General features: G+C 46.8%; 1 protein-coding gene across 1 annotated transcript in view; it reads right to left on the minus strand.

The window, feature by feature from the left end:
- ADGRB1 (adhesion G protein-coupled receptor B1) overlaps positions 1–20,379 on the minus strand; it is an 819,205-nt gene that overhangs the window by 153,968 nt on the left and 644,858 nt on the right.

Consider the following 20,379-nt stretch of genomic DNA (forward strand, 5'->3'; position numbering starts at 1 on the left):
TACCAGAGACTGCTACAGATTGGCGCCATGTTACCAGAGACTGCTACAGATTGCTGCCATGTTACCGGAGACTGCTACAGATTGCTGCCATGTTACCAGAGACTACTACAGATTGCTGCCATGTTACCAGAGACTGCTACAGATTGCTGCCATGTTACCAGAGACTGCTACAGATTGCTGCCATGTTACCAGAGACTGCTACAGATTGGCGCCATGTTACCAGAGACTGCTACAGTTTGGCGCCATGTTACCAGAGACTGCTACAGATTGCTGCCATGTTACCAGAGACTGCTACAGATTGCTGCCATGTTACCAGAGACTGCTACAGATTGCTGCCATGTTACCGGAGACTGCTACAGATTGCTGCCATGTTACCAGAGACAGCTACAGATTGCTGCCATGTTACCGGAGACTGCTACAGATTGCTGCCATGTTACCGGAGACTGCTACAGATTGCTGCCATGTTACCAGAGACTGCTACAGATTGCTGCCATGTCACCAGAGACTGCTACAGATTGCTGCCATGTTACCAGAGACTGCTACAGATTGGCGCTATGTTACCAGAGACTGCCACAGATTGCTGCCATGTTACCGGAGACTGCTACAGATTGCTGCCATGTTACCAGAGACAGTTACAGATTGCCGCCATGTTACCGGAGACTGCTACAAATTGCTGCCATGTTACCAGAGACTGCTACAGATTGCTGCCATGTTACCAGAGACTGCTACAGATTGGCGCTATGTTACCAGAGACTGCCACAGATTGCTGCCATGTCACCAGAGACTGCTACAAATTGCTGCCATGTCACCAGAGACTGCTACAGATTGCAGCCATGTTACCAGAGACTGCTACAGATTGCAGCCATGTTACCAGAAACTGCTACAGATTGCTGCCATGTTACCAGAGACTGCTACAGATTGCTGCCATGTTACCAGAGACTGCTACAGATTGCTGCCATGTTACCAGAGACTGCTACAGATTGCAGCCATGTTACCAGAGACTGCTACAGATTGCAGCCATGTTACCAGAGACTGCTACAGATTGCTGCCATGTCACCAGAGACTGCTACAGATTGCTGCCATGTTACCAGAGACTGCTACAGATTGCAGCCATGTTACCAGAGACTGCTACAGATTGCTGCCATGTTACCAGAGACTGCTACAGATTGCTGCCATGTCACCAGAGACTGCTACAGATTGCTGCCATGTTACCAGAGACTGCTACAGATTGCAGCCATGTTACCAGAGACTGCTACAGATTGCTGCCATGTTACCAGAGACTGCTACAGATTGCTGCCATGTTACCAGAGACTGCTACAGATTGCTGCCATGTTACCAGAGACTGCTACAGATTGCTGCCATGTTACCGGAGACTGCTACAGATTGCTGCCATGTCACCAGAAACTGCTACAAATTGCTGCCATGTTACCAGAGACTGCTACAGATTGCAGCCATGTTACCAGAGACTGCTACAGATTGCAGCCATGTTACCAGAGACTGCTACAGATTGCTGCCATGTTACCAGAGACTGCTACAGATTGCTGCCATGTTACCGGAGACTGCTACAGATTGCTGCCATGTCACCAGAGACTGCTACAAATTGCTGCCATGTTACCAGAGACTGCTACAGATTGCAGCCATGTTACCAGAGACTGCTACAGATTGCAGCCATGTTACCAGAGACTGCTACAGATTGCTGCCATGTTACCAGAGACTGCTACAGATTGCAGCCATGTTACCAGAGACTGCTACAGATTGCAGCCATGTTACCAGAGACTGCTACAGATTGCTGCCATGTTACCAGAGACTGCTACAGATTGCTGCCATGTTACCAGAGACTGCTACAGATTGCTGCCATGTTACCAGAGACTGCTACAGATTGCTGCCATGTCACCGGAGACTGCTACAGATTGCTGCCATGTTACCGGAGACTGCTTGCATATTATAATGGAATATAAGAGAACTGCTGCAGCATGACAGCGCACGGTGGGAAGCGGCTGCTTTGTAATGCTGAGTACACGGGAAGCGCGGCACGTGTTCTGCATGCCGAGTACAACGCCGGCTCCCATTCTGAACCAGCTGGCAGATGTTCCGTCCCCGACCCGCTGCAGGACTCAGATCTATCCAAGAACGTTTCCCCGCCATTTCCCGACACTTTCCAGGTACAAATACCGCTCAGTGCGTCCAATGGCGCTCGTCTGCGCCGGTGACACGTATATATATATTTTAATCCATATGTCAGGTCCCCCTCCCCCCTCTAATCGCCTCTAATCGTTAGATAGATAACGGCAGTGACGCTGCGCTTGAAAACGCTTAATAATAATTCCCCCGTGAAAGACGCGGAGGGGGAAGACAGAGCGGCGGACGGGTTTTATTTGTCATCTTGTTAGGATATAAAATTGCGCAATGATACCGAAGTCATGTTCCCGTTTGCCGCTTCTCTGCGTTACAAATGATCACGAGCCGAGAAAAACAAGTGGGAACAGCAGGTAATGCTTTACAAGACAAATATTGTTCCATCGACGCATGCAAATTCCGAGAGCGCGGCAAATCTCCGTCTCTGCCGAGGATTCCTCCAATCGTCTCTCCGAGGAGGACTTCCAGGAACACAACATACACTTCTAGAAAGATGGATCAATATGGATGGAAGCAGGGCTTTTCTCCGGGAATAGGTGCAGATACTCCCCCTTTCTTGTATCTGCCCCCTACCCACCTCCGAGCACCATCGCTTGGTTCCACCCCCTACCCACCTCCGAGCACCATCGCTTGGTTCCACCCCTACCCACCTCCGAGCACCATCGCTTGGTTCCACCCCCTACCCACCTCCGAGCACCATCGCTTGGTTCCACCCCCTACCCACCTCCGAGCACCATCGCTTGGTTGCACCCCCTACCCACCTCCGAGCACCATCGCTTAGTTCCACCCCCTACCCACCTCCGAGCACCATCGCTTGGTTCCACCCCCTACCCACCTCCGAGCACCATCGCTTGGTTCCACCCCCTACCCACCTCCGAGCACCATCGCTTGGTTCCACCCCCTACTCACCTCCGAGCACCGTCCCTTGGTTCCACCCCCTATCCACCTCCAAGCACGTCTCTTGGTTCCACCCCCTATCCAACTCCGAGCACCGTCCCTTAGTTCCATCTCCTATCCACCTCCGAGCACTGTCACTTGGTTCCACCCCCTATCCACCTCCGAGCACATCTCTTAGTTCCACCCCCTACCCACCTCCTAGCAACGTCCCTTGGTTCCACCCCCTACCCACCTCCGAGCACCGTCCCTTGGTTCCACCCCTTATCCACCTCTGAGCACGTCTCTTGGTTCCACCCCCTACCCACCTCCGAGCACCGTCACTTGGTTCCACCCCCTATCCACCTCCGAGCACGTCTCTTGGTTACACCCCCTACCCACCTCAGAGCACCGTCCCTTGGTTCCACCCCCCTATCCACCTCCGAGCACATCTCTTGGTTCCACCCCCTATCCACCTCCGAGCACCGTCCCTTGGTTCCACCCCCTACCCACCTCTGAGCACCATCCCTTGGTTCCATCCCCCTCCTAGCACCATCCCTTGGTTCTACCCCCTACCCACCTCCACGCATCATCCCTTGGTTCCACCTCCTACCCACCTCTGTGCACCATACCTTGGTTCCACCCCCTACCCACCCCCGAGCACCGTCCCTTGGTCCTACCTCCGAGTACCGTCCCTTGGTTTCACCCCCTACTCACCTCCACGCACCATCCCTTGATTCCACCCCATACCCACCTCTGAGCATCATCTCTTAGTCCCACCTCCGAGCACCTTCCCTTGGTTTCCCCCCCTACCCACCTCCGAGAACCATCCCTTGGTTCCACCCCATACCCACCTCCAAGCACGGCCCTTTGGTTCCACCCCATACCCACCTCTGAACACCGTCCCTTGGTTCCACCCCCTACCCACCTCCATGCACTGTCCCTTGGTTCCACCCCCTACCCACATCTGTGCACTGTCCCTTGGTTCCAACCCCTACCCACCTCTGAGCACCATCGCTTGGTTTCACTTCATCCCCACCTTTAAGCACCCCCCTTGTTCCACCCTTTACCCACCTCCGAGCACCATCTCTTGGTTCTACCCCTACCCACCTCTGTGCACCGTCCCTTGGTTCCACCCCTACCCATTTTCGAGCACCATCCCTTGGTTCCACCCTTTACCCCCCTCAGTGAAGCATCCCTTGGTTCCACTCCCTACCCCACTTAGTGCACCATCCCTTGATTCCACCCCCTACCCACCTCCATGCACCGCCCCTTGGTTCCACCCCCTACCCACCTCTGAGCACCGTCCCTTGGTTCCACCCCCTACCCACCTCTGAGCACCGCCCCTTGGTTCCACCCCCTACCCACCTCTGAGCACCGCCCCTTGGTTCCACCCCTATCCACCTCCCAGGACTGTCCCTTGGTTTCACCCCCTACCCACCTCTGAGCACCATCCCTTGGTTCCATCCCATACCCACCTCTGAGCACCGCCCCTTGGTTCCAGCCCCTACCCACCTCCGAGCACTGCCCCCTGGATCCACCCCTTACCCACCTCCGGGCACCGTCCCTTAGTTTCACCTCATACCCACCTCTGAGCACCATCCCTTGGTTCCACCCCCTACCCACCTCCCAGTACCGCCCATTGTTTCACCCCTTCCCACCTTCGTACCTTGGTTTCACCCCATACCAACGTCCTTTTAAGAGAATACAGAACTAAGTATAATTTTTGGTGCTAAGAAATGGATATGGAATTCACTTATAAAAGGGACATAGGTCCCCTGAGGCCAGCAACAACAGACCCCTTCCATCAACAATAGACCCTTCTAAAAACAATAGATCCCCTCCATCAACCATAGACCCTTCCAGCAACAATCAACCCTTCCAGCAACAATCAACCCTTCCAGCAACAATATATTCCCTTAATCAACAATAGACCCCTCCAGCAACAATGGATCCCCCCAACAGCAACAGCAGAGCCCTTGCAGCAACAATAGATCTCCTAGCAACAATAAATCCCTCCCAGGACATATGGCTCACCCAGCAACAATAGATCCCCACATCAACAGGAGACCCCAGCAACAACAGATCTCTGAATTAATAGATACCCCTAACAGCAAGAGACCCCCACCAGCAACAATAGGTTTCACAGAAACAATAGATCCTTCAAGGAAATAAATAGATTCCCTGAATCAACAATAGACCCTTCCAGCATTAATAGATACCCCCAGCAACAACAGACCCTTCAAGCAACATACGAGTCCTCACAACAACAATAGATATACCAGCAACAATAGATCCTCCCAGCCAGAGGAGACCACCCCCTGGCAACAACAGACCCCCCAGCAACAATAGATCCCCCCAGCAACAATAGATCCAACCGAAAAAATAGATCCTTCCAGCAACAATAGATTCACTCAATCAGCAATAGACCCCACAGCAACAACAGACCCTTCAAGCAACATAAGAGCCCTCACAGCAACAATAGATATCCCAACAATAGATCCTCCAGCAGCAGGAGATCCCCTGGCAACAATAGACCCCCCCACCAGCAACAGTAGATCCCCCAACAACAATATACCTCCTAGCAACAATAGATATATCCAGCAACTATAGACCACTCCATTAACAGTAGATCTCTCCCATCAACTATTGACCCCCCCCCCAACATAAAATCACCCCATCTGCAGAAAAAGACCTCCCTAGCAACAATAGGTCCCCCCCAGTGACAAAATATCCCCCTCTCAGAGAGTAGGTATAGGTACTCCTCTCTTCTGAGTCACCCCTTGTCTCCGCCCCCTACCCACCTCCCAGTACCGCCCCTTTTGGTAAATACAGATCCAAGTATCATCTTGTGGCGCTACGTCCTTCTTATGGAATTTGTTATTGATAACAAGGAAAGCAGCACGACAGTATATTTCCTGCAGCCAGGAGCAATAGATCCCCAGCAACAATAGATTTGCTTCTGCAACAATAGGCCCCCCAGCAACAACAGACCCTCCCCAAATACAAAACCTGCCCCCGGCAACAACAGATCCTCCCCAAAAACAAAACCTGCCCCCAGCAACAACAGACCCTCCCCAAATACAATACCTGCCCCTAGCAACAACAGATCCTCCCCAAAAACAAAACCCGCCCCCAGCAACAACAGATCCTCCCCAAATACAAAACCTGCCCCCAGAAACAACAGATCCTCCCCAAATACAAAACCTGCCCCCAGCAACAACAGACCCTCCCCAAATACAAAACCTGCCCCCAGCAACAACAGATCCTCCCCAAAAACAAAACCTGCCCCCAGCAACAACAGATCCTCCCCAAAAACAATACCTGCCCCCAGCAACAACAGATCCTCCCCAAAAACAATACCTGCCCCCAGCAACAACAGACCCTCCCCAAAAACAATACCTGCCCCCAGCAACAACATATCCTCCCCAAAAACAATACCTGCCCCTAGCAACAACAGATCCTCCAAAAACAATACCTGCCCCCAGCAACAACAGACCCTCCCCAAGAACAAAATCTGCCCCCAGCAACAACAGACCCTCCCCAAAAACAATACCTGCCCCCAGCAACAACAGACCCTCCCCAAAAACAATAGCTGCCCCTAGCAACAACAGATCCTCCAAAAACAATACCTGCCCCCAGCAACAACAGACCCTCCCCAAGAACAAAACCTGCCCCCAGCAACAACAGATCCTCCAAAAACAAAACCTGCCCCCAGCAACAACAGACACTCCAAAAACAATACCTGCCCCCAGCAACAACAGACCCTCCCCAAGAACAAAACCTGCCCCCAGCAACAACAGACCCTCCCCAAGAACAAAACCTGCCCCCAGCAACAACAGATCCTCCAAAAACAAAACCTGCCCCCAGCAACAACAGACACTCCAAAAACAATACCTGCCCCCAGCAACAACAGACCCTCCCCAAGAACAAAACCTGCCCCCAGCAACAACAGATCCTCCAAAAACAAAACCTGCCCCCAGCAACAACAGACACTCCAAAAACAATACTTGCCCCCAGCAACAACAGACCTTCCCAAAGAACAAAACCTGCCCCCAGCAACAACAGATCCTCCAAAAACAAAACCTGCCCCCAGCAACAACAGACACTCCAAAAACAATACTTGCCCCCAGCAACAACAGACCTTCCCAAAGAACAAAACCTGCCCCCAGCAACAACAGATCCTATAAAAAAAAACTGCCCCCAGCAACAACAGATCCTCCAAAAACAATACCTGCCCCCCAGCAACAAAACACCCTCCTCCAAAACAAAACCTGCCCCCAGCAACAATAGACCCTCCCCAGCAACAATTGATCCCCCCAGCAGCCAGCATCAATAGACTCGTCCCTCAATAGTAGATCCCCCTCAGCAACAATAGTTACATAGTTAGTCAGGTTGAAAAAAGACACAAGTCCATCCAGTTTAACCAAAACAAAAGACAATCCCATATACACAATCCTATACTAACAGTTGATCCAAAGGAAGGTGAAAAAACCCCAGCAAATAGTCATCCTGCAACAATAGATCCCCCTCCAGAGATAATAGATACCCCAGCAGCCAGCAACAATAGACCCTCCAGAACACCCCAGCACCCCTTGCCTCTGCATACATTCAGTGCCAGAGGTTTCCCCTGAGTCCCTGCTGAAAAAAAAAGCCCCGCTTAGAGGTGGGTGGGCATTTGGTTTTGGGGGTATGTTTAGGGCAAACAATTTCTTTTCTGGGAAACAATTGTTTTCAGGTGTAATACGTTAACACGTGACTTCCTAAATATACCGCATGTAATAAATAATGTGCTGACATTTCCCACACCCCCAAGCCATGGTGACAAGGCAGTGCGGGGGTTAAAACCAACGAAGATCAGGAGTTTCAGAAGAAGTTTTTATGTTGCTTTTTCTTTAGAAGTTTGTTTTGGGTATTTATTTTATGTGACATTTTATTTCTGAAGCATCCGTGTTTCATTAATCCCATAAGAGGATCAACGAGGGACGATGGGGAGATTTGGGGCTTTTAAGCCTCAACTCGATCGGACATCTGTATTTTTTTTTTCTTGGAAAATCGATTTCAGCTCCTCTGAATGAAATGTTAATTCTGTTGTCTACCCCGCTGCAGGGGTCCATCATCCCACACGCCCCATTTTTAATGCCAAGGATGTCAAACTGCTACAGAAAGTTTTGTATTAAACATCCAACAAATTTGTGCAAAGACACGATACAAACACTGCTTGGTTGTGTACAAAGCCAGCTCCATAAAGACATGGTTTGACCAGAACTCAAGTGTCCTGCACAGAGCCCTGACCTCATCCCTACTGAACCCCTTTGTCCCTCAACCCTACTGAACACCTTTGTCCCTCAACCCTACTGAACACCTTTGGACCTCAACCCTACTAAACACCTTTGGACCTCAACCCTACTAAACATCTTTGGACCTCAACCCTACAAAACACCTTTGGACCTCAACCCTACTAAACACCTTTGGACCTCAACCCTACTAAACACCTTTGGCCCTTAACCCTAATGAATGTCTTTGGACCTCAACCCTACTAAACCTTTGGACCTAAGCCCCACTCAACGCCTTTGTCCCTCAACCCTACTAAACATCTTTGGACCTCAACCCTACTAAACACCTTTGGACCTCAACCCTACTAAACACCTTTGGCCCTTAACCCTAATGAATGTCTTTGGACCTCAACCCTACTAAACCTTTGGACCTAAGCCCCACTCAACGCCTTTGTCCCTCAACCCTAATGAACATCTTTGGACATCAATCCTACTGAACACCTTTGGACCTCAGCCCTACTAAACACCTTTGGCCTTTAACCCTAATGAATGTCTTTGGACCCCAACCCTACTAAACCTTTGGACCTAAGCCCCACTCAACGCCTTTGTCCCTCAACCCTAATGAACATCTTTGGACATCAATCCTACTGAACACCTTTGGACCTCAGCCCTACTGAACACCTTTGGCCTTTAACCCTAATGAATGTCTTTGCACCTCAACCCTACTAAACATCTTTGGACCTCACCCTACTAAACACCTTTGGACCTCAACCCTACTAAACACCTTTGGCCCTTAACCCTACTGAATGTCTTTGGACCTCAACTCTACTAAACACCTTTGGACCTCAACTCTACTGAATACCTTTGGACCTCAACCCTACTGAACGTCTTCGGACCTCAACCCTTATGAACATATTTGGACTTCAACCCTACAAAACACCTTTGGACCTCAACCCAACTGCCTTTGGACCTTAACCCTACTGAACATCTTTGGAACTCAACCCTACTAAACACCTTTGTCCCTTAACCCTACTGAATGTCTTTGGACCTCAACCCTACTGAACTCCTTTGGACCTCAACACTACTGAACTTCTTCGGGATGAATTGGAACACTGATGATGAGGCAGGTCTTCTCATACAACATCAGTACCTGACCTCACAAATGGGCACAGATTCCAACAGACACTCTGCAAAATGGTGTGGAAAGTCTTTTGTTAGAAAAGTGGAAGATATTATAGCCACAAACACCTTTGGGATGAATTAGAGCATCGTATGTGATCCAGTTCTTCTCATCGAACATCAGTACCTGACCTCACAAAGTGGCACAAATTCCCACAGACACCCTCCAAAATCTTATGGAAAGCCTTCGCAGGAGAAAGGAGGTTGTTATAGCCACAAAGGGGGGCAACTCCATATTACTGGCCATGGGGGAACTCCATAAAAATGGCTAAGGTTTTTGGAGTGAGATGTCCAGCTCCATAAAGACATGGTGTTGGTGTTACCAGTTTGGTGTGGAGAAACTCAACCTCAACCCTACTAAACACCTTTGGAATGAATAGAAGTACTGATGGTGAGCCAGGTCTTCTTATCCATAATCAGTATCTGAAGGGTACGAAGGCACTGTAGACAATTGTGCTCTTCCAACCTTGTGGTAACAGTTTGGCAAAGACCCTTTTCTGTGACCGTGACCAGACCATGAACCCTGACTTAAAGTCTACTGAACACCTTTGGGATGAACTGGAACACCAATTTCAAGCCAGGTCTTCTGTGTAGAAAGCCAGCTCCATAAAGACATTGTTTAACCAGTTTGGTGTGCAGGAACTCGAGTGTCCTGTACAGAGTCCTGACCACAACAGTACTGAACACCTCTGGGATGAATTAGAACACTGATGGTGAGCCAAGTCTTCTCATCCAACATCGGCACCTGACGTCATAAATGCTCTCTTGGCGGGATCACCAGGTGTTTGATTTTTAAGCAGAAAAACAGAAGAATAAAATGCTATATAAGAGAAAAAATGTAATAAACATATTTTGGCAATTTTTCAGACCTTCAACCTGCTGCCTTTAGCGTTGCTTGACTTATGTAAGAAGCACCTGGTGAGTAGGGGCTCCTAAACAGAAAACAACCCAGGGCCCAAGGTGCAATCAATCTGCAGCTGCCTTCAGGGTGAACAAATCTAACCTCTGACACCACTGAGGTATGGCAAAATGAGTCTCGGTGTAAGAACATATAATAACAGACAAGTGGAAACAAATCGTCTTCCCGTGATACATCTCAATAGAAGTTTTCATTTTTTTTTTTGTCTGAAACCGACTTATTGAGTTTCTATTGATTCCACCCAAACTTCTGTAAGCTTTCCATGTACTCTACGAAGAGGAGAGAAGGATTTATGGCAAACCATCTCCACTTGGCACACGGGAAGACAATTACATTTCAGTCGATGAGGGAATTTGTTTCGCTGCGGTGGGGACATAAAAAAAGGGAACGGTGATACAGGAAGTCCCCAGGAGGCAGCTGAAGTGGCTCTACGGGGGTGAGAAGGAAACAATTGGCGAAGTACAGAGCAAGTGGGAAGAAATATTCATCAGATAGAAACTACAGCCAGCCAAGAAAACACGGGAGGAGAAATCTCCATCAGAAACTACAGCCAGCCAAGAAAACACGAGAGGAGAAATCTCCATCAGAAACTACAGCCAGCCAAGAAAACACGGGAGGAGAAATCTCCATCAGAAACTACAGCCAGCCAAGAGAACCTGCAATGAAATATCCATCATATAGAAAATACAATCAGCCAAGAAAACACGGGAGGAGAAATCTCCATCAGAAACTACAGCCAGCCAAGAGGACCTGCGAAGAAATGTCCATCAGAAAATGGAAAAATCAGAGAATACAGCCAGCCAAGAAAACACAGGAGGAGAAATCTCCATCGGAAACTACAGCCAGCCAAGAGAACCTGCGAAGAAATGTCCATCATATAGAAAATACAGCCAGCCAAGAAAACACGAGAGGAGAAATCTCCATCAGAAACTACAGCCAGCCAAGAGAACCTGCGAAGAAATGTCCATCAGAAAATGGAAAAATCAGAGAATACAGCCAGCCAAGAAAACACAGGAGGAGAAATCTCCATCGGAAACTACAGCCAGCCAAGAGGACCTGCGAAGAAATGTCCATCATATAGAAAATACAGCCAACCAAGAAAACAAGGGAGGAGAAATCTCCATCGGAAACTACAGCCAGCCAAGAGAACCTGCGAAGAAATGTCCATCATATAGAAAATACAGCCAGCCAAGAGAACCTGCGAAGAAATGTCCATCATATAGAAAATACAGCCAACCAAGAAAACAAGGGAGGAGAAATCTCCATCGGAAACTACAGCCAGCCAAGAGAACCTGCGAAGAAATGTCCATCATATAGAAAATACAGCCAGCCAAGAGAACATGCAATGAAATGTCCATCATATAGATAATACAGCCAACCAAGAGAACACGGGAGGAGAAATCTCCATTAGAAACTACAGCCAGCCAAGAGAACCTGCCAAGAAATGTCCATCATATAGAAAATACAATCAGCCAAGAAAACACGGGAGGAGAAATCTCCATCAGAAACTACAGCCAGCCAAGAGGACCTGCGAAAAAATGTCCATCATATAGAAAATACAGCCAGCCAAGAGAACATGCAATGAAATGTTCCTCATAGAGAAAATACAGCCAGCCAAGAGGACCTGCCATGAAATATACATCATATAGAAAATACAGCCAGCCAGGAAAACACGGGAGGAGAAATCTCCATCGGAAACTACAGCCAGCCAAGAGGACCTGCGAAAAAATGTCCATCATATAGAAAATACAGCCAGCCAGGAAAACACGGGAGGAGAAATCTCCATCAGAAACTACAGCCAGCCAAGAGAACCTGCGAAGAAATATCCATCATATAGAAAATACAGCCAGCCAAGAAAACATGCAATGAAATGTTCCTCATAGAGAAAATACAGCCAGCCAAGAGGACCTGCGAAGAAATATCCATCATATAGAAAATACAGCCAGCCAGGAAAACACGGGAGGAGAAATCTCCATCGGAAACTACAGCCAGCCAAGAGGACCTGCGAAGAAATATCCATCATATAGAAAATACAGCCAGCCAGGAAAACACGAGAGGAGAAATCTCCATTAGAAACTACAGCCAGCCAAGAGAACCTGCCAAGAAATGTCCATCATATAGAAAATACAATCAGCCAAGAAAACACAGGAGGAGAAATCTCCATCAGAAACTACAGCCAGCCAAGAGGACCTGCGAAGAAATATCCATCATATAGAAAATACAGCCAGCCAGGAAAACACGGGAGGAGAAATCTCCATCGGAAACTACAGCCAGCCAAGAGAACCTGCCATGAAATATACATCATATAGAAAATACAGCCAGCCAAGAAAACAAGGGAGGAGAAATCTCCATCGGAAACTACAGCCAGCCAAGAGAACCTGCGAAGAAATGTCCATCATATAGAAAATACAGCCAACCAAGAGAACATGGATCAAAATATATATGTGGGGAGGTGCAGCGTGGTTCGGCGGCTCAAAGTCCAGATGCCGTAACGGAACTGTGTTGAAGTTACATTATAACAAAGCACAGCTACCCAGCTGGAGGACAACCCGACTGGATGCACTCACAGAATGTAACACGTCTCGGATACACCGACAGCATCTGTCTCAAGGGATGGAATGTGGGAAAGTGTTCGGCCAAAGGGGAAGGCTTCCAGGTAGGGTACAGTGTCCCTGCCCTTTCCTTACTAGTCTGGATGGGTGACATGTCCCTACACTTCCCACTCCAGAGATGCCCGCCAAGACCAGGAGCCAGGGTTTTAAATAAACTCTACCTGACCCAACATGGCTACCAGAGTCACATGGGGTGGCACCATCCAATGAGATAGTGACCCAGGAAGCCATAGAAGAATCATGTTCCTTTTCCTCAACAATGCACTGCAATTGAGCGTCACCTGCAGTGGAGAAAGTAGACTGGACATGCCAACATGTATGAAATACTGTAGAAACTACAATCATCCAAGAGAACATGGAAAGAATATCAATCAAATAGAAACTGCCGCTAGCTAGGGGAACATGGGAAGGAATACAGTGCCTTGAAAAAGTATTCATACCCCTTGAAATTTTCCACATTTACATATTACAACCAAAAACGTAAATGTATCTTATTGGGATTTTATGTGATGGACCAACACAAAGTGTCACATAATTGTGAAGTGGAGGGAAAAGGATAAATGATACAAATAAATATGTGAAAAGTGTGGGGGGGGGAGGGGCATTTGTATTCAGCCTCCTTTACTCTGATATCCCTAACTAAAATCTAGTGGAACCAATTGCCTTCAGACGTCACCTAATTAGTAAATAGAGTCCACCTGTGTGTCATTTAATCTCAGTATAAATACAGATGTTCTGCGAAGCCCTCAGAGGTTTGTTAGAGAACTTTAGTGAACAAACAGCATCATGAAGGCCAAGGAACCCACCAGACAGGTCGGGGATAAAGTTGTGGAGAAGTATAAAGCAGGGTTGGGTTATAAAAAAAAAAACTCCCAAGCTTTGAACATCTCACGGAGCTCTGCTCAATCCATCATCGGAAAATGGAAAGAGTATGGCGCAACTGCAAACCTACCAAGACATGGCCGTCCACCTAAACTGACCGGGCCGGGCAAGGAGAGCATTCATCAGAGAAGAGCCAAGAGGTCCATGGTAACTCTGGAGGAGCTGCAGAGATCCACAGCTCAGGGGGGAGAATCTGTCCACAGGACAACTATTAGTCGTCTCTCCACAAATCTGCCCTTTATGGAAGAGTGACAAGAAGAAAGACATTGGAGAAAGAAAGTCATAAGAAGTCCTGTTTGTAGTTTGTGAGAAGCCATGTGGGGGAGGGGGCAGCAAACATGTGGAAGAAGGTGATCTGGTCAGAGGAGACCAAAATTCTACTTTATGGCCTAAAAGCAAAACGCTATGTGTGGGGAAAACTAACACTGCCCATCCCCCGAACACACCATCCCCACCGTGAGACATGGTGGTGGCAGCATCATGTGGTGGGGATGGTTTTCTTCAGCAGGGACAGGGAAGCTGGTCAGAGTTGATGGGAAGATGGATGGAGACAAATACAGGACAATCTTAGAAGAAAACCTGTTAGAGTCGGCAGAAGACTTGAGACCGGGGCGGAGGTTCCCCTTCCAGCAGGACAACGACCCGAAACATCCAGCCAGAGCTACAATGGAATGGTTTACATCAAAGCATATTCATGTGTTAGAATGGCCCAGTCACAGTCCAGACCTAAATCCCATTGAGAATCTGTGGCCAGACCTGAAAATTGCTGATCACAGACGCTCTCCATCCAATCTGACAGAGCTTGAGATATTTTACAAAGAAGAAGAATGGGCAGAAATGTCCTCTCTAGATGGGCAAAGCTGGTAGAGACATCCCCAAAAAGACTTGTAGAGAAAGGGGGTTCTACAAAGTATTGCCCCCCGGGGGGGGGCATACAAATGCCCCTCCCCCACACTTTTCACATATTTATTTGTATCATTTATCATTTTCCTTCCACTTCACAATTATGTGACACTTTGTGTTGATCTATCACATACAATGCCATAAAATTGGTTGTAACCAGGGGCGGACTGACAACTTATGGGGCCCCCCGGGCAATAGGAGATTATGGGGCCCCCAGGAAATCAGAGATTATGGGGCCACACAGTATACAAAAAACACACACACAGTGTACAATCGCACAGTATACACAGACATGTTTCTATTGGCTAAGACGGTACTGGAGAGGTGGGGCAGCTATAATTTCGGGATTTTTAGACCAAAAGGATGTGGGTAAGGGACATTTCAGAGACGGATGTACTAAAAACACAGATTTTTACATACTGTCCCTGGTTTTACTGAGGCTGGCAACCCTGATGGGGCCCCCTAGTGGCCCGGGGCCCTCGGGCAGTGCCCGAGTGGCTGAATGGTCAGTCCTCCCCTGGTTGTAACATGACAAAATGTGGAAAATTTCAAGGGGTATGAATACTTTTTCAAGGCTCTGTTTTCATCAGATAAAGTTCTGTCAGCCAAGAGAACAATGGAAGAAATATCCATCAGAATGTCAGGAAACAATTACAGCTAATGCTCAATCCCGTGAAGCTAATGCTCCTGCATATGTTCCAGCATAGAGATGAGCTTGGGCAGGTAGCCAACCTGCACTGACACATCGGCACATCTGTGCATGTCAGCTTGTATCGGCACAGGCGTCCATGCGGATTGGTGCACCCCTGCACACGCCCAATCCCGAGAATGGCACCAAGCTTCCTTTTTCCCTGATATGTGCTAATCAGTGGATGGTCGTCAGCTTTCCCATGACCGGTGTTCCTGCTTTTGCTGACTAATCTACCGTTGCTGACTTGGTTCGCTCCTGACCTTGCTCTATGGATTTTGGATACTGACCTCGGCTTGCTACTGGACCTCACTCTGTCTGCTTCCCTGGCATTGACCTCAGCTTGCTACTGGACCGCACTGTCTGCTTCCCTGGCATTGACCTTAGCTTGCTACTGGACCACACTGTCTGCTTCCCTGGTTCTGACCTTGGCTTGCTACTGGACCTCACTCTGTCTGCTTCCCTGGCATTGACCTCAGCTTGCTACTGGACCGCACTGTCTCCTTCCCTGGCATTGACCTTAGCTTGCTACTGGACCGCACTGTCTGCTTCCCTGGCATTGACCTCAGCTTGCTACTGGACCGCACTGTCTGCTTCCCTGGCATTGACCTCAGCTTGCTACTGGACCGCACTGTCTGCTTCCCTGGCATTGACCTCAGCTTGCTACTGGACCGCACTGTCTGCTTCCCTGGCATTGACCTTAGCTTGCTACTGGACCGCACTGTCTGCTTCCCTGGAACTGACCTTGGCTTGCTACTGGACCTCACTCTGCTTCTCTGGGACTGACCTAAGCTTGCTACTGGACCTCACTATGCTTCCCTGGTACTGATCTCAGCATGCTGCTGGACCTCATTCTGTCTGCTTCCCTGGAACTGACCTTGGCTTTCTACTGGACCTCACTCTGTCTGCTTCCCTGGTACTGACCTTGGCTTGCTACTGGACCTTCCTCTGTATACTTCCCTTATACTGACCTCAGCTTGCTACTGGACCTCACTCTGTCTGCTTCCCTGGTACTGACCTTGGCTTGCTACTGGACCTTACTCTGTCTGCTTCCCTGGTACTGACCTTGGCTTGCTACTTGACCTTACTCTGTCTGCTTCCCTGGGACTGATCTCAGCTTGCTACTGGACCTCACTCTACCTGCTTCTCTGATACTGACCTTGGCTTGCTACTGGACCTCACTCTGTCTGCTTCCCGGGAACTGACCTTGGCTTGCTACTGGATCTCACTCTGTCTGCTTCCCTGGCACTGACCTCAGCTTGCTACTGGACCCCTCTGTCTGCTTCCCTGGTACTGACCTGACTACGCTTCCTTCTGCCTTACTGTGTATGACCCTGGCTCCCCGTGACTAAATCTCTGTCCCTCCATCCAGCCACTCGGCACCCATGAATCTCTGTCACCGCATTCAGGGGTGCTCAGACCAGAGCCTCAAGGGAAGCCCTCCCGTCAGCTCAGCCTTCAACCAACTTTAACTTTGCCGCGCGGAATGGCGAAAGTTATTAAATGGCGCTCCGCATACAGTAACACGTTCTTGCAGAATTATTTATTAACATTTTTTTTGCCCTTTACGTATTTTATACTCTGGAACGGAAAATTCTGAGACAGTAAACACAGAAGATGGAGGCGGGGCTGGGAGCTGACACGTCAGGCTTCGTCGGCCAACTCGGCAGGCGCGGTGAAAACACAAAGAGTACTACCATTACGCCGCAGGCCGCCGCCCCGCATTGTAAAGAGAAAATGTTTGAAAAGGAGCCCCGAATCCTGGCGGAAGGTGGAAAATGAGGAGCGAGGTGAGTCATCGGAGGTACTGGGACTAATCATTCCTCCCAGCACCCCTCCTCCATTGTCCCCGTCCTGACATGGCTGGAGAGGGCTTTGTTACTCACCGGCGTCTGGCACTCGCGCTTTGTCAGAACGGACGCCTGGGGGGGAAAAAAAATAACCGTACAGGGCCAGAGGGCTCAGGAATGTCACACATAATCGTCCCGTCATGACTCAAAACATCACAATTCATCACTACATCATTTAAAGAGGCCTCCGCTTCAGTCTTGCACAGGTGTACTGGCTCCCCCCCCCCCCCCCCCCCGGAGTGAAACGGCTTCCTCTGATTTCACTGCACACTGTGAGCTGAGCTTCTCACAGTGTGCATTAGAAGCTGCAGCAAGTCAGATAGAACGCTGCATCATCTCCTGGCTGGAAGACACCCGGCATCATCTAGCCCTTTCCTTCCCAGCCCTTACCCCATTTATTACAGCTCCTAAAAGAAGCATTATAGCGAAACATGTTGACTCTCAAAAATAGAGAAATGTATAAAATTATCACACCCAAAATAAAGAACAATAATATGCATAGAAAAGCTATAGAGAGCTATATAAATGCCTGTTTGGCTCAACAGGTTTCGCTATATTGCTTCTTCAGGAGCTGTAAGGCATATATTGGCTACAGAAGAAATACAGAAGAAAAAATAAGATACCAAACATAAAAAAAACAATGTATTACAGCTCTTGAAGAAGCAATATGGCGAAACATGTTGACTCTCAAAAATAGAGAAATGCATAAAATTATCACACCCAAAAAAATAGAACAATAATATGCATATAAAGCTATAGAGAGCTATATAAATGCCTGTTTGGCTCAACAGGTTTCGCTATATTGCTTCTTCAGGAGCTGTAAGGCATATATTGGCTACAGAAGAAATACAGAAGAAAAAATAAGATACCAAACATAAAAAAAACAATGTATTACAGCTCTTGAAGAAGCAATATGGCGAAACATGTTGACTCTCAAAAATAGAGAAATGCATAAAATTATCACACCAAAAAAAATAGAACAATAATATGCATATAAAGCTATAGAGAGCTATATAAATGCCTGTTTGGCTCAACGTGTTTCGCTATATTGCTTCTTCAGGAGCTGTAAGGTAAATATTGGCTACAGAGGAAATACAGAAGAAAAAAAAAATAAGATATCAAACATAAACAACAATTTATTACAGCTCCTGAAGAAGCAATATAGCGAAAACATATTGACCTCCTAAAATAGAGAAATTCATAAAATTCCCACACCAAAATAAAGAACAATAATATGCATATAAAGCTATATATAGCTATATAAATGCCTGCTTGGCTCAACATGTTTGGCTATATTGCTTCTTCAGGAGCTGTAAAAAAATATTTTTTACTTTCTGCTATAAAACATCCAATAAAAATTTTAAAATCGAATTTCTTCACTAATTTAGGCCAATGTATAATCTACATATTTTTGGTAAAAAAAAATCCCAATAAGCGTATATTGATTAGGGGGAGAAGGGGGATTTTAATTGGTGCCACAGGTATATACACAAGAGATATTTTTTCCAATAAAAATTTAAATATTTTAATAGTGTCTAAATATTTAAAAAGAGTGAACAATGTTGACTCTCAAAAATAAAAATATCACAACATAATAAAGAACAATAATATGCATATAAAGCTATATATAGCTATATAAATGCCTGCTTGGCTCAACATGTTTGGCTATATTGCTTCTCCAGGAGCTGTAAGGCATATATTGGCTCCAGAAGAAATACAGAAGAAAAAAATAAGATATCAAACATAGACAACAATTTATTACAGCTCCTGAAGAAGCAATATAGAGAAACATGTTGACTCTCAAAAATAGAGCAATGCATAAAATTATCACAACATAATAAAGAACAATAATATATATAGAGTTATATAAATGCCTGCTTGGCTCAACATGTTTTGCTACATTGCTTCTTCAGGAGCTGTAAGGCATATATTGGCTACAGAAGAAAAAAAATAATAATATATCAAACATAAACAAGAATTTATTATATTTTATTAAATCTCCTGAAGAAGCAATATAGTGAAAACATGTTGAGCCAAACAGGCATTTATATAACTCTATATATATTATTGTTCTTTATTATGCTGTGATAATTTTATGCATTTCTCTATTTTTGAGAGTCAACATTGTTCAATCTTTTTAACATTTGGATTTGAATTTTTTTTTTTTTTCGCTATAAACAAAAAATGAGCGACAATTTTGAAAAAAAAAAAATATTTTTTACTTTCTGCTATAAAACATCCAATAAAAATTTTAAAATCGAATTTCTTCACTAATTTAGGCCAATGTATAATCTACATATTTTTGGTAAAAAAAAATCCCAATAAGCGTATATTGATTAGGGGGAGAAGGGGGATTTTAATTGGTGCCACAGGTATATACACAAGAGATATTTTTTCCAATAAAAATTTAAATATTTTAATAGTATCCAAATATTTAAAAAGAGTGAACAATGTTGATTTTCAAAAATAAAAATATCACAACATAATAAAGAACAAGAATATGCATATAAAGCTATATATATTGATTAGTTTGTGCAAAAAGTTATGGCGTCTACAAATTATGGTATGATATTTTTAGGGATTTTTTTTTTTGGCGGAGTTCAGCAACTTATAGCGGGATTGCGATATTGCGGCGAACATTCTGACAGTTTTGAAATTTTTTTGGGGGGACCAGTGACACTAATAGAGTGATCAGTGCTAAAAATATGCACTGTCACTGTACTAATGCCACTGGCTGGGAAGGGGTTAACATCGGGGGAGGGGGGGGGGGGCAAAGGATTAAATGTGTCCCTAGGTAGTGTTTCCTAACTGTGACGAGGAGGTGCATTTTCTGTGAGAAGGCAGGAGATCCGTGTTCTTTACTTAGCAGTAACACAGGATCTCTACCTTCCCTTCCTAAAAGAACGGCAATCTGCCTTGTTTACATAGGCAGACCGCCGTTCTGATAATCTTCGGAAACGATCGGCGGGTCCCGGCGGACATCGGAGTCCACTGGGCCTGCTGGTTGGCTCCCTCCTGTGTCCAATCAGAACGGGAGCGGGTTGCCCGGCGTGTGCATGCA

The sequence above is a fragment of the Lithobates pipiens genome, unplaced genomic scaffold (genome assembly GCF_037356315.1).
Source record: "Lithobates pipiens isolate NorthernLeopardFrog02 unplaced genomic scaffold, aLitPip1_a1.2 Scaffold_19, whole genome shotgun sequence".
Lineage (NCBI taxonomy): Eukaryota > Metazoa > Chordata > Amphibia > Anura > Ranidae > Lithobates > Lithobates pipiens.